At 45.6% G+C, this 16,497-nt stretch overlaps 1 protein-coding gene across 1 annotated transcript in view; it reads left to right on the forward strand.

Moving 5' to 3' along the window:
* Positions 1–3,100: 3,100 nt before the first annotated feature.
* The window catches only part of LOC138663878 (zinc finger protein 665-like), a 93,615-nt gene continuing 80,218 nt past the window's right edge, over positions 3,101–16,497 (forward strand). The window contains exon 1 of the mRNA XM_069750243.1: positions 3,101–3,137. The gene's annotated coding sequence lies outside the window, so the exon portion shown is untranslated. The remainder of the gene's footprint in view (positions 3,138–16,497) is intronic.

Consider the following 16,497-nt stretch of genomic DNA (forward strand, 5'->3'; position numbering starts at 1 on the left):
GCCTGGGACCCCGTTCTTGAGTATATCACTCAATCCTGTGCGATGTCTGGGACCCCTTGCGCTGTCTGCAGCCCCATGCGCTGTCTCTGCCTCCAGTGTGCTGCCTGGGGCCCCTGTGCACTGACTGGGGCCCCGTTATTAAGTATATCACTCAATGGTTCTCAAAAGCATGAAAAATCTGATCTACAGCAGCTGGGGAATATTCTGGCCCAGAGGGGTATAAACTGGCCTAGTACAATTTATACCCCGGGGTATAGTTTGGCCTTGACCAGAATATACCCGGGGTATAATGTGGCCTAGCTTTAACCCCATTCTGGGTGGGGGTGGGGGGTTAATCTGGCCTGTTACATTGACATATTTGACTTTGGGTCAAAGCAAAACAGCTACAAGAAATGCATTGTACCTGTCAATGTCACACTGCCACTGCTCCTGGCATGATCTAACAGGCTACCACAGTTGGCAGACCTGGAGCTCGTCATGATGACCTCGGGTTGCCATAGCAACGAACGGCTCTTGCCACAATGCCCATTCGCTCTCCTAGCCTCCTAAATGCTGCGATCTGAATTGGTCACAGCATTTAGTGGGTCAAGTGACCAGGGCGGTGCATGCACCACTCCTGGCAATGACAGTCAGAGCTACAGGTGCTTCTCACAAAATTGGAATATCATCAAAAAGTTATTTTTTTCAATTCTTCAGTACAAAAAGTGAAACTCCATATATTATATAGAGTTATTACAAACAAAGTGATCTATTCCAAGTGTTTATTTCTGTTAATGTTGATTGTGGTTTACAGCCAATGAAACCCAAAAGTCATTATCTCAGTAAATTAGAATACTTTATAACACCAGCTTGAAAAAAGGATTTTAAAATCCGAAATGTTGGCCTACTGAAATGTATGTTCAGTAAATGCACTCAATATTTGGTCGGGGCTCCTTTTGCATCAGTGCGGTGTGGCATGGATGCGATCAGCCTGTGGCACTGCTGAGGTGTTATGGAAGCCCAGGTGGCTTTGATAGCAGCCTTCAGCTCGTCTGCATTGTTGGGTCTGGTGTCTCTCATCTTCCTCTTGACAATAGACCATAGATTCTCTATGGGGTTAAGGTCAGGCAAGTTTGCTGGCCAATCAAGCACAGTGATACTGTTGTTTGTAAACCAGGTATTGGTACTTTTGGCAGTGTGGACAGGTGTCAAGTCCTGCTGGAGAATGAAATTTCCATCTCCAAAAAGCTTGTCGGCAGAGGGAAGCATGAAGTGGTCTAACATGTCCTGGTAGACGGCTGTGCTGACTTTGGTCTTCATAAAACACAGTGGACCTACACCAGCAGATGACATGGCCCCCAAACCATCACTAATTGTGGAAACTTCAGACTAGACCTCAAGCAGCTTGGATTGTGGCCTTTCTACTCTTCCTCCAGATCTTGATTTGCAAAATTTACTTTCATCTGAAAACAGCACCTTAGACCACTGAGCAACAGTTCAGTTTTTTTTCTCCTTGGCCCAGGTAAGACGTTTCTGGCATTGTCTATTGGTCATGAGTGGCTGACACAAGGAATGTGACACTTGTAGCCCATGTCCTGGATACATCTGTCTGTGGTGGCTCTTGAAGCTATGACTCCAGGAGCAGTCCACTCCTTGTGAATCTCCTCCAAATTTTTGAATGGCCCTTTCTTAACAATCCTTTCAAGTTGCTTGTGCACCTTTTTCTACCGCACTTTTTCCTTCCACTCAACTTTCCATTAATATGCTTGGATGCCGCACTCTGAACAGCCAACTTCTATAGCAATGACCTTTTGTGGCTTATCCTCCTTGTGGAGTGTGTCAATGACTGCCTTCTGGACATCTGTCAAGTCTGCGGTCTTCCCCCCATGATTGTGGAGCTACTGAAACAGACTATGGGCTCCTTTTCACTTGCGAGACATACGTGCGAGTCTCGCATGTTAAAACCAAGCTCTGGCGCCGGCACTCCAGAGCGGAGCGTGCAGCTGCATAGCAATACATGGAGCTGCACGCTCCGCTCCTGAGTGCCGTCGACAGAGCTTGGTTTTAACCTGCGAGACTCGGCCGTATGTCTCGCAATTGAAAAGGAGCCCTAAGGGACCTTTTTAAATGCATTGGAAGCCTTTACAGGTGTTTTTTGTTAATTATTCTAATTTACTGAGATAATGACTTTTGGGTTTTCATTGGCTGTAAGCCATAATCATCAACATTAACAGAAATAAACACTTGAAATAGATCACTCTGTTTGTAATGACTCTATATAATATGAGTTTCACTTTTTATATTGAAGAACTGAAATAAATTAACTTTTTGATTATATACTAATTTTGTGAGAAGCACGTGTATTAATTACACCGAACTCCCAGCGGCAATTGCTCAGGAAAAGCTCATGTACCACCATGATCGCCATGATGTAAACTTATGTCAAAGTTCATGAAAAGGTTAAACAAATTAAACCTATTTGTGCATACTGGGCTCTGCTCCACTGATGTCGAACACAGGGCTCCGCTCAGCACTCATACACGCACAAGCCCGCTTCCTACACAATGCTCCACAGACGTTATACACACGCGGCTCCGCTCCGTACACCTCGTACACACACGGCTCTGCTCCGTACACCTCGTACACACACGGCTCCGCTCCGTACACCTCGTACACACACGGCTCTGCTCCGTACACCTCGTACACACACGGCTCCGCTTCATACACCTCGTACACACACGGCTCTGCTCCGTACACCTCGTACACACACGGCTCTGCTCCGTACACCTCGTACACACACGGCTCCGCTCCGTACACCTCGTACACACACGGCTCCGCTCCGTACACCTCGTACACACACGGCTCCGCTCCGTACACCTCGTACACACACGGCTCCGCTCCGTACACCTCGTACACACACGGCTCCGCTCTGTACACCTCGTACACACACGGCTCTGCTACATCCACACTGTAAACCCCTCCTGACCCCACACATAAACTTCCCCTCATCCAGCACCATGACAACCAGCACAGCAGAGTCCTGCATACACTGAGGCCCCTGATCATGTGACCCCTGACTCCTCCCCTCCTGTGACCTCATCACAGGTCCTGTGCGCACAGAACAGCCATATATGTGGTGTGCGGCTCTGCAGGTGGAGGTAGGTGCTGGAGATTCCCCATTACTGGGGGGAGGCAGTAACCCCTTCAGTGCTGAGACTGTTTTGGTGCTCTTCCTCTAATATATAAAGATTATTATATAGCACCAACATACTCTGCAGCGCTTTACAGAGGTTCATACAGCAGTCTTAAGTAACATAGTTAAAGATAATCAAGCAAAACTAAAACAATAACCAGACTCTTCAAAGCGTACGAGCTAACAATGAAGTGGAGGTGATACAAAAGTACAGGGGCTTATTTACAACTGGATGGTGGCCCGATTCTAACGCATCGGGTATTCTAGAATATGTATGTCCACGTAGTATATTGCCCAGTGACGTAGTATATTGCCCAGCCACGTAGTATATTGCCCAGCCACGTAGTATATTGCCCAGCCACGTAGTATATTGCCCAGCCACGTAGTATATTGCCCAGCCACGTAGTATATTGCCCAGCCACGTAGTATATTGCCCAGTCATGTAGTATATTGCCCAGCCACGTAGTATATTGCCCAGTGACTTAGTATATTGCCCAGTCACGTAGTATATTGCCCAGTGACGTAGTATATTGCACAGCCCACGTAGTATATTGCCCAGTCACGTAGTATATTGCCCAGCCACGTAGTATATTGCCCAGTCATGTAGCATATTGCCCAGTCATGTAGCATATTGCCCAGTCATGTAGTATATTGCACAGCCACGTAGTATATTGCCCAGCCACGTAGTATATTGCCCAGCCACGTAGTATACTGCCCAGTCACGTAGTATATTGCCCAGCCACGTAGTATACTGCCCAGTCACGTAGTATATTGCCCAGTCACGTAGCATATTGCCCAGCCACGTAATATATTGCCCAGCCACGTAGTATACTGCCCAGTCATGTAGTATATTGCCCAGTCATGTAGTATATTGCCCAGCCACGTAGTATATTGCCCAGTCATGTAGTATATTGCCCAGCCACGTAGTATACTGCCCAGCCACGTAGTATATTGCCCAGTGATGTAGTATATTGCCCAGTCACGTAGTATATTGCCCAGTCATGTAGTATATTGCCCAGTCATGTAGTATATTGCCCAGCCACGTAGTATATTGCCCAGTGACATAGTATATTGCCCAGTCACGTAGTATATTGCCCAGTGACGTAGTATATTGCACAGCCCACGTAGTATATTGCCCAGTCACGTAGTATATTGCCCAGCCACGTAGTATATTGCCCAGTCATGTAGCATATTGCCCAGTCATGTAGTATATTGCCCAGCCACGTAGTATATTGCCCAGCCACGTAGTATATTGCCCAGCCACGTAGTATACTGCCCAGTCACGTAGTATATTGCCCAGTCACGTAGTATATTGCCCAGCCACGTAGTATACTGCCCAGTCACGTAGTATATTGCCCAGTCATGTAGCATATTGCCCAGCCACGTAGTATATTGCCCAGCCACGTAGTATATTGCCCAGTCACGTAGTATATTGCCCAGCCACGTAGTATATTGCCCAGTCACGTAGTATATTGCCCAGTCACGTAGTATATTGCCCAGCGACGTAGTATTCAGCACAGAGCCACGTAGTATATTGCCCAGCCACATAGTATATTGGCCAGTCGCGTAGTATATTGGTCAGCCACGTAGGTATATAACACTGCCCACGCAGTATTTAGCAGTGTGTGCACCATATCCCTGTAAAAAAAAAAAAATTAAAATAAAAAATAGTTATATACTCACCCCTGGGATCCAGCGAAGCTGTGTGATGTGGCTGCTATCTTCCGTTCCCAGGATGCATTGCGAAATTACCCAGATGACTTAGCGGTCTCGCAAGACCGCTAAGTCTTCTGGGTAAGTTCGCAATGCATCTCTAGGAACGGAAGATGGCGGCCGGCGCGAGCGCATTGTCCGATGATGGAAGGTGAGAATAGCAGGTTTTTTGTTTTTTTATTATTTTTAACATATCTTTTTACTATTGACGCTGCATAGGCAGCATCAATAGTAAAAACTTGGTCACACAGGGTTAATAGCTGCGGTTATGGAGTGCGTTACCCGCTGCTTAACGCGGTCCGTTACCGCTGGCATTAACCCTGTGTGAGCGGTGACCGGAGGGGAGTATGGAGCGGGAACTGACTGCGGGGAGTATGGAGCGGGCGTCGGGGACACTGCGGGGAGTATGGAGTGGGGAGTATGGAGCGGGCGCCGGGGACACTGACTGTGGGGAGGATGGAGCGGGCGCCGGGGACACTGACTGCGGGGAGTATGGAGCGGACACTGTGACTGCAGGGTAGTAGGGGAGGGACTAATCGGACTGTGGCCGTCGCTGATTGGTTGCAGCAGCCATGACAGGCCGCTGGCGAGACCAATCAGCGACTTGGATTCCATGAAAGACAGAGGCCGCGACCAGTTAATATCTGTGACAGACAGAAAGGCAGAAGGACAGAAAGACGGAAGTGACCCTTAGAAAATTATATAGTAGATGATGGTCCAGCCATCTTGAGGGAATGGGGGGTAGATAATGGCTGCATGAACTAGTCACCATAGATACAGACAACCCAACCAGTAAAGACAGGAAACACGTTTTACTTACACAGTATAATGTTCCCACAGTACCGTCATCCCCCCACACACAATATAATATTCCCACAGTACCGCCATCCCCCCACAGTATAATGTTCCCCCAGTACCACAATCCCCCCCACACAGTATAATGTTTCCACAGTACAACCATCCTCCCACACAGTATAATGTTCCCACAGTGCCGCTATCTACCTACACACAGTGTAATGTTCTCACACCCCACCATCCCCCTCAGACAGTATAATGTTCCCACAGTACTGCCATCCCCCCACACAGTATAATGTTCCCATAGTACCACCATCCCCCCACACAGTGCAATGTTCTCCCAGTACCGCCATCCCCACACACAGTATAATGTTCCCATAGTACCGACATCCCCCCACACAGTATGTTTCCCCAGTACACCATCCTCCCACACAGTATAATGTCCCCATAGTACCACCATCCCCCTCATACAGTATAATGTTCCCACAGTACCACCATCCCCCAACACAGTATGTTCCCCCAGTACAACCATCCTCCCACACAGTATAATGTTCCCACAGTACCGCTATCTACCTACACACAGTGTAATGTTCTCACAGTACCACCCCACCATCCCCCTCAGACAGTATAATGTTCCCACAGTACCGCCATCCCCCACACAGTATAATGTTCCCACAGTACCACCATCCCCCCACACAGTATAATGTTCCCCCAGTACCACCATCCCCCCACACAGTATAATCTTCCCCCAGTACCACCATTCCCCCACACAGTGCAATGTTCCCCCAGTACCGCCATCCACCACACACAGTATAATGTTCCCATAGTACCGACATCCCCCCACACAGTATGTTCCCCCAGTACACCATCCTCCCACACAGTATAATGTTCCCACAGTACCGCTATCTACCTACATACAGTATAATGTTCCTACAGTACCGCCATCCCCTCCACACAGTATAATGTTCCCCCAGTACCGCCATCCCCCCACACAGTATAATGTTCCCCCAGTACCGCCATCCACCACACACAGTATAATGTTCCCACAGTACCGCCATCTACCTACATACAGTATAATGTTCCCACAGTACCGCCATCCCCCACACAGTATAATGTTCCCACAGTACTAGTGATGAGCGAGTTTACTCGGTGCTCGGGTTTTCCCGAGCACGCTCAGGTGGTCTCCGAGTATTTGTTATTGCTCGGAGATATAGTTTTCATCGCCTCAGCAGCATGATTTACGACTGCTGGACAGGCTGAATACCTGTGGGAATTCCCTAACAAACAGACATTCCTCACATGTATTCAGTGTATCTGGCAGCCGTAAATCTTGCAGCTGAGGCGATGAAAACTATATCTCCGAGCAATAACAAATACTCGGAGACCACCCGAGCAACGAGTATACTCGCTAATCACTACACAGTACCGCCATCCCCCCACATATAGTATAATGTTCCCACAGTACCACCATCCCCCACACACAGTATAATGTTCCCACAGTACCGCCATCTCCCACACACAGTATAATGTTCCCACAGTACTGCCATCCCCCCACACACAGTATAATGTTCCCACAGTACAGCCACCCCCCCACACATTATAATGTTCCCACAGTACCGCCATCCTCCACACACAGTATAATGTCCCCACAGTGCCTCCATCCCCCCACACACAGTATAATGTTCCCACATTACAACCTGTTTTTAAAGGGAACCTATCAACAGGATTGTGCATATTAACTTACAGACAGTGTCTGGTTGGCGCCGTTATATACAGAGAGAGGAGTGAAGAGAGGAAAGCTGGGGCCGTGCTGCCATGTGAGGTGCTGCACCTCCTGGAAAGGAAAGAAAGGAACAGAACAGTTTGTAGAGACAGTGAAGGAGGAAGAGAAGCAAAGGAGACTCACTAACTCCTCCACCAAGCCAGGTATATATTATCTAGGGAAGCTCCCCAGAAACCGGGTTCAGAGCTCCCTCCTCTGGCCTGAAGTCAGAACGTGTTGCATGTGTGTGAATACCTGTTAAAGGGATCCTTCCTCACTTCCAAGCATGACATCACTCTCCCCAAGAGGAAAGCAATGCCACTGTAACAACCAGTTACCTGGGGTGTTACATATCCATCTATCATCTATCTATCTCACAATCTATCTATCTGTCTATCTATCTATCCCATATCTATCTATCTCACAATATATCTACCTATCCATCTATCTATCTTTCATCTATCTATGTACCTATCTCACAATATATCTATCCATCTATCATCTATCTATCCATCTATCATCTATGTCTTTATCTCACAATGTATCTATCTATCATCTACCGTATATACTCGAGTATAAACCGACCCGAGTATAAGCCGACCCCCCTAATTTTGCCACAAAAAACTGGGAAAACTTATTGACTCGAGTATAAGCCTAGGGTGGAAATGCAGCATTTACCGGTGAATTTCCAAAATAAAAATAGATCATTATTTCCCCATAGCTGTGCCATATAGTGCTCTGCACTGTTCATTATTTCCCCATAGCTGTGCCATATAGTGCTCTGCACCGTTCATTATTTCCCCATATCTGTGCCATATAGTGCTCTGCACCGTTCATATTGCCCCATAGCTCTGCCATATATTGCTCTGCACCGTTCATATTGCCCCATATCTGTGCCCCATATATGCTCTGCACCGTTCATATTGCCCCATATCTGTGCCATATAGTGCTCTGCACCGTTCATATTTCCCCATATCTGTGCCCCATATAGTGTTCTGCACCGTTCATATTGCCCCATAGCTCTGCCATATAGTGCTCTGCACCGTTCATATTGCCCCATATCTGTGCCCCATATATGCTCTGCACCGTTCATATTGCCCCATATCTGTGCCCCATATAGTGCTCTGCACCGTTCATATTTCCCCATATCTGTGCCCCATATAGTGCTCTGCACCGTTCATTTTTGTCCCATAGCTGTGCCCCATACAGTGCTCTGCACTGTTCATTATTGCCCCATAGCTGTGCCATATAGTGCTCTGCACTGTTCATTATTGCCCTATAGCTGTGCCATATAGTGCTCTGCACTGTTCATTATTGCCCCATAGCTGTGCCCCATATAGTGCTCTGCACTGTTCATTATTGCCCCATAGCTGTGCCATATAGTGCTCTGCACTGTTCATTATTGCCCCATAGCTGTGCCCCATACAGTGCTCTGCACTGTTCATTATTGCCCCATAGCTGTGCCATATAGTGCTCTGTACTGTTCATTATTGCCCAATAGCTGTGCCCCATACAGTGCTCTGCACCGTTCATTTTTGTCCCATAGCTGTGCCCCATACAGTGCTCTGCACCGTTCATTTTTGTCCCATAGCTGTGCCCCATATATGCTCTGCACCGTTCATTTTTCCCCATATTGTGTCCCATACAGTGCTCTGCACTGTTCATTATTGCCCCATAGCTGTGCCCCATATATGCTCTGCACCGTTCATTTCTCCCCATAGCTGTGCCCCATACCCTGCTCTGCACCATTCATATTGCCCCATAGATGCTCCACATAAATCTGTGCCGCTGCTGCAATAAAAAAAAAAAACACATACCTCTCTTGATTGCAGCTCCCAGTGTCCGGTCCCAGCGTCTCTCTGCACTGACTGATCAGGCAGAGGGTGCCGCGCACACTATATGCGTCATCGCGCCCTCTGACCTGCACAGTCAGAGTGCAGATAGACGTCGGGAAGATGGAGGGGCGCCCGGCGGCTGGAACCTGGACAGGTGAATATGAGATACTTACCTAGTCCCAGCGATCCTGGCGCTCCCCGCCTGTCCCACGGTCTTCTGTGCTGCAGGCAGCCTCTTTCTCTATCAGCGGTCACCGGCACCGCTGATTAGAGAAATGAATAGGCGGCTCCACCCCTATGGGGTGAAGAGGGGAAGAAGCTGCAGCACAGAAGACCGTGGGACAGGCGGGGAGCGCCAGGATCGCTGGGACTAGGTAAGTATGCCTCAGCGCCCTCTCCCCCTCACCCGCCGACCCCACCGCTACCGTGACTCGAGTATAAACCGAGAGGGGCACTTTCAGCCCAAAAATTTGGGCTGAAAATCTCGGCTTATATTCGAGTATATACGGTATTTATCATCTATCTGTCTCACAGTATATCTATCCATCTTTCTATCATCTATCTATCCATCTATCTATCATCTATGTATCTATCTCACCATATATCTATCTATATATTTATCTATCATCTATCATTCTATCTATCTATCTATCTATCTATCTATCTATCTATCATCTACCATATATCTATCTATTGTGATGCAGTGACCCCTGTTACAGCTAGGGGCACTGTATGTGCTCCCCAGGACACGCATGGAGGCGTAATGGGGATAGTAAGACAATGTCCGGCTTTGTGGTGAATGGTCGGTATGTGTGTCGCAGAGGAGCAAACTCTGCATTGTCAGCCTGAAGCAATGTTGTGTTCTGGGACCTCTAGTCCCACAAGTAGTTGTGTAATTCTTGAGGGAGGCTGGCAAGGCTAGTTATGAGTGATGGGCGGGTCAAACTAGCAACACACCCATACTCCCACCCAGGGGAGTGGTTACAGGTATGTAATGTGACCAGGGTTTGGGTCACATGGTCTGAGTGAGGGGACCTGAATGGTCCATGTGCAAGGTCCTGGTAGAAACCTTGGTGTTGGGTGTGCTAGCCCTGAAGAGCACGTGGTGGGACTTTGCTACTGGTGGCCTGGGTATTGGACGGTCCCAGCCGGGTATGGACGTCCTGAATAAAACCCGGACAGGCTATCTGTGTGATCCCGAGTAACCTGGGTGTTGGGAGGTCCTGGGAGGAGGACTGGATTCCTGAACAGCACGAGGTGAGGGCAGGGATCTGCAGAGCCAGTTACAGCTACTGTGTGGGGAAGCTACAGTTCTTCGGTGGGTCTGGAACTGACTAGTGTGTGCCGGCCGGGCAAGTTGGTGATCCCCGTAAGGCAGTTTCCTCAGGAGAGTGGACTGACAAGGAGTCAGCAGGTGTAGCAGGAGCTTCCGTAAGGTACCTCAATAGACTGTTGATGTTTATGATGTTCCATGAACTGTGTGGTAACCCACGGCAACTGGTCAGAAGAGGACCAGCATGTTTAGTGGCCGCAGACTTAATAATGTGAAACTTAATGTGATGTCCTGATAGAATGTGTAATGGACTGTTCATGATATGGTTTATGAGTCTCTAATAAACCAAATAGACTGTTTTGTGTAAAAAACCGTGCCCGTGTGCCTGAATATCGCGGCCAAGCGAGTATTCCCCAACCCGTAAGTAAGTGCAATCTTACACTATCTGTCTATCTATCCCATATCTATATATCTATCCATCTGTCTATCTATCCCATATATACAGTGGGGCAAAAAAGTATTTAGTCAGTCAGCAATAGTGCAAGTTCCACCACTTAAAAAGATGAGAGGCGTCTGTAATTTACATCATAGGTAGACCTCAACTATGGGAGACAAACTGAGAAAAAAAATCCAGAAAATCACATTGTCTGTTTTTTTAACATTTTATTTGCATATTATGGTGGAAAATGAGTATTTGGTCAGAAACAAAATTTCATCTCAATACTTTGTAATATATCCTTTGTTGGCAATGACAGAGGTCAAACGTTTTCTGTAAGTCTTCACAAGGTTGCCACACACTGTTGTTGGTATGTTGGCCCATTCGTCCATGCAGATCTCCTCTAGAGCAGTGATGTTTTTGGCTTTTCGCTTGGCAACACGGACTTTCAACTTCCTCCAAAGGTTTTCTATAGGGTTGAGATCTGGAGACTGGCTAGGCCACTCCAGGACCTTGAAATGCTTCTTACGAAGCCACTCCTTCGTTGCCCTGGCGGTGTGCTTTGGATCATTGTCATGTTGAAAGACCCAGCCACGTTTCATCTTCAATGCCCTTGCTGATGGAAGGAGGTTTGCACTCAAAATCTCACGATATATGGCCCCATTCATTCTTTCATGTACCCGGATCAGTCGTCCTGGCCCCTTTGCAGAGAAACAGCCCCAAAGCATGATGTTTCCACCACCATGCTTTACAGTAGGTATGGTGTTTGATGGATGCAACTCAGTATTCTTTTTCCTCCAAACACGACAAGTTGTGTTTCTACTAAACAGTTCCAGTTTGGTTTCATCAGACCATAGGACATTCTCCCAAAACTCCTCTGGATCATCCAAATGCTCTCTAGCAAACTTCAGACGGGCCCGGACATGTACTGGCTTAAGCAGTGGGAAACGTCTGGCACTGCAGGATCTGAGTCCATGGTGGCGTAGTGTGTTACTTATGGTAGGCCTTGTTACATTGGTCCCAGCTCTCTGCAGTTCATTCACTAGGTCCCCCCGCGTGGTTCTGGGATTTTTGCTCACCGTTCTTGTGATCATTCTGACCCCACGGGGTGGGATTTTGCGTGGAGCCCCAGATCGAGGGAGATTATCAGTGGTCTTGTATGTCTTCCATTTTCTAATTATTGCTCCCACTGTTGATTTCTTCACTCCAAGCTGGTTGGCTATTGCAGATTCAGTCTTCCCAGCCTGGTGCAGGGCTACAATTTTGTTTCTGGTGTCCTTTGACAGCTCTTTGGTCTTCACCATAGTGGAGTTTGGAGTCAGACTGTTTGAGGGTGTGCACAGGTGTCTTTTTATACTGATAACAAGTTTAAACAGGTGCCATTACTACAGGTAATGAGTGGAGGAAAGAGGAGACTCTTAAAGAAGAAGTTACAGGTCTGTGAGAGCCAGAAATCTTGATTGTTTGTTTCTGACCAAATACTTATTTTCCACCATAATATGCAAAAAAAATGATAAAAAAAACAGACAATGTGATTTTCTGGATTTTTTTTTTCTCAGTTTGTCTCCCATAGTTGAGGTCTACCTATGATGTAAATTACAGACGCCTCTCATCTTTTTAAGTGGTGGAACTTGCACTATTGCTGACTGACTAAATACTTTTTTGCCCCACTGTATCTATCATTTATCTATCTCACGATATATCTATCTGTCTATCTATTGCAAAAAAGTGAGAGCAGCACAGAAAAGAAAAACAAAAATCAGGGTGCAGGGCCCCTCCGGCATGTACCAAACCTTGTCATAGAAGTTCAAAAATTAGAGGCAGCACACCATTCTGGTGTGAAGGTATTCAACTTTAATAGCCCATCATGGCAATGTTTCGGCCCGTGGAGAGCTTGAGAAAGGTTAAATTTGAATACCTTCATAACCTTATCCAGAATGGTGTGCTGCCTCTGATTTTTGGATTTCTATCTGTCTATCCATCTATCTATCATCTATCCATCTTTCATCTACCTATCTGTTTGTCTGTCTATCCATCTATCTATCATCTTGAAAAAGGTTCATATCTATTTGAACTGAAACGTTGCTGAGATGGGCTAATAAAAGTTAGTTAGTTAGTAAGTAAGGCCGAAAAAAGACATTTGTCCATCCAGTTCAGCCTATATTCCATCATAATAAATCCCCAGATCTACGTCCTTCTACAGAACCTAATTGTATGATACAATATTGTTCTGCTCCAGGAAGACATCCAGGCCTCTCTTGAACCCCTCGACTGAGTTCGCCATCACCACCTCCTCAGGCAAGCAATTCCAGATTCTCACTGCCCTAACAGTAAAGAATCCTCTTCTATGTTGGTGGAAAAACCTTCTCTTCTCCAGACGCAAAGAATGCCCCCTTGTGCCCGTCACCTTCCTTGGTATAAACAGATCCTCAGCGAGATATTTGTATTGTCCCCTTATATACTTATACATGGTTATTAGATCGCCCCTCAGTCGTCTTTTTTCTAGACTAAATAATCCTAATTTCGCTAATCTATCTGGGTATTGTAGTTCTCCCATCCCCTTTATTAATTTTGTTGCCCTCCTTTGTACTCTCTCTAGTTCCATTATATCCTTCCTGAGCACCGGTGCCCAAAACTGGACACAGTACTCCATGTGCGGTCTAACTAGGGATTTGTACAGAGGCAGTATAATGCTCTCATCATGTGTATCCAGACCTCTTTTAATGCACCCCATGATCCTGTTTGCCTTGGCAGCTGCTGCCTGGCACTGGCTGCTCCAGGTAAGTTTATCATTAACTAGGATCCCCAAGTCCTTCTCCCTGTCAGATTTACCCAGTGGTTTCCCATTCAGTAGCTCCTGCTTTTTCACTGAGAATGGTATGCTGCCTTCATTTTTTTGATTCCTACAATTGAGGTTTGGTCTATGCCTGGGGGGCTCTGTACCTGATTTTTCTTTCTTTTCTTTTGTATTTTTGTGCTGCTCTAAATTTTTTTCTATCTATCTATCTATCTATCTATCTATCTATCTATCTATCTATCTATCTATCTATCTATTTTTCTGTCTATCTATTCCATATCTATCTATCCAGCTATCTAACCATCTATCTATCCATCTATATATCTATCTATCCATGAATCTTTCCATCTAGCTATCTTTCTGTCTATCATCTATCCATCAATCTGTCCATCTATCTATCGATCTATATATCCATCTGTCCATGAATCTATCTATCTAAACATAATGTAAATGGGGTTTTTAAACCCTATATGTCCATGACCTGACCCTCATACCTGATGAAAGAACTTTTATTCTCTCTCTCCCTGAATCCTATTCGGTTCGGGAGTCTGCTCGGAGCACCATGTGTATAAGGTCCTCGACCACTTGGCTGCAAAGGCCGCACTTGCGCCTGCGCAGTGGAGCGGGTCACGGTGCTCCATTGAAGATAGTGCCAATGTCTCACAAGAATTGTAAAGTCTCCTAAGACTTTGGCACTCATATCGAGGGGCACGGTGACCAGCTCCACTGCGCAGGCGCAAGGCACGCCTGTCGGTAAACAAGTATGCCACAGGAGGGGCAGGAATTTTAAAAGTGAAAGGCGTGTTTTTCTGACTGTGGCGTGGTAAGTACTTTATACAGTGGGACAGCAGAGCAGCCTCCCGGACCTAATGGGAAAGTAATGTTGCGCCCCCCCCCCCCCCCTAAAAAAAAAAGGGATGAAGTATGTTGCCCTACAAAATGTGTTTGTTTTTCTTCTGAACATTATATATATATATATATAAATATATATATATATATATATACACACACATTTATAACCTGTATCTCTTTTCTTTACATTACAGGCAAAAACATTTAGAGAGAATGCCAAGTTGCCTAGTAAATGGCTGTGTTTTCACGACTGGCAGGCCTGCTCAGGGCATTCGTGGTATTTTACACACTTTTCCAAAGGATGTTGACAAAATTAAGAAATGGCTTTTCGCAACGGGTCAAGATTTTGAAAATCTTGATTCATTAGCTCAAAAAATTTTTGATGGAAGCAAAATCAACAGATATCGCTTGTGTTCGCGGCACTTTGATTCAGATTGCTATATAGTGGATCAGCGAGGAAGAACTTTGCGACCAGTTGCAATACCTTCCATATTCCCTCCTGTTCAAGAGGGACAAACTTTAATTGATGAAAGCTTATCGAGGAAAAAGTTTAGGCCAAGGAAAAGGCTACGTCAACAGCCAGAATCTACAGAATCCGTTTCACATGATAGTTTAACCATTCCAGACTTTGTTTCTACAGATACTTTAACCGGTCTAGAATCTTTTTATACAGATACTTTAACTGTTCCAGAATGTGTTATTACAGATACTTTAACCATTCCAGAATCCCTTTCAACAGATACTGAGAGCATGGGTGAAAATTCTGCATCTTCTGAAGCTAGTGGTACTAAATATGTTAGTATTGCTATACAGACTGATTGTACTTTGGAAAATTCAAGCATATCCTACACTGAAACGGTAGACATATCACATATTCTACAAGAACCAGTTTTTGACCAGGCCATTCCAGCCAAGTGTGACCTACTACAGTCAATTTCTACTCCTGATCAAGGTACTGATTTCAATTCACCATTGAAGAAAAGACCAACTTTGGCTCAGTCCAAAAAAAAGAATCTAGGATTTAAAAGTGATTTTTTCTGCAGGACAACGCCACTGTCACCATTACCTAATGTATCCACTAATTTACAGTCTTTTTCTGAAGAAGTATCCCAACACATGGAGGAAAGTCTGTCCAATAAAGAGGATTCCGATTTTATTCCGGAGTTTAACAGTGCTAACGAATCAGAGTTCTGTTCTTTGGCATCTGTCAGTGGAGTTGAGAATATGTCAGTCATAGATGATGGTACACCATCTTTAAAAGAAACAGTCAGTGAAAGGAAGCTGCTTGTGTTCGAGTCTTGTTTGGATATCCTAATTAAAAAAGTTAAATGCCAGTCTAAATACGGATGCAACCATGTTGTTTCTTCTTTCACTAAGAATGTAGATGGATGCTGCTTAACAGTTATCGGAAAGTGTACTGTTGGTCACAAATTCAAAATTTTTACTTCACAGACTAAAATTTGATGTTATTCGGCCTGAAAACATTTTGATGGCTTCAGCAATTCTTTTTAGTGGCCTCAACTTTGAAAAAGTCAAAGAACTTTGTAACATTTTGGGATTTGTTGTCTATATCCAAAAAATCTTATCAGAGATACCAAACTAAGTTTCTCTTCCCTGCAATTGATCGTGCATGGAAACAAGAGCAGGAGAACATCAGAAATGAAATAAGAGGCAAGAGCTTAACCATTTCTGGGGTAGGACAATGTGACAGTCTAGGGCACAGTGCAAAATACGGTGTTTACGCCATGATGGACACAATAAGTGATAAAATAATCGACTTTCAGGTAGTGCAACGCTGACAATGCACATCATCAGCTGCAATGGACTATTTGCATGAATCGATTGCTCAATTCAGGCCTTCG

The sequence above is a fragment of the Ranitomeya imitator genome, chromosome 2 (genome assembly GCF_032444005.1).
Source record: "Ranitomeya imitator isolate aRanImi1 chromosome 2, aRanImi1.pri, whole genome shotgun sequence".
Classification (NCBI taxonomy): domain Eukaryota; kingdom Metazoa; phylum Chordata; class Amphibia; order Anura; family Dendrobatidae; genus Ranitomeya; species Ranitomeya imitator.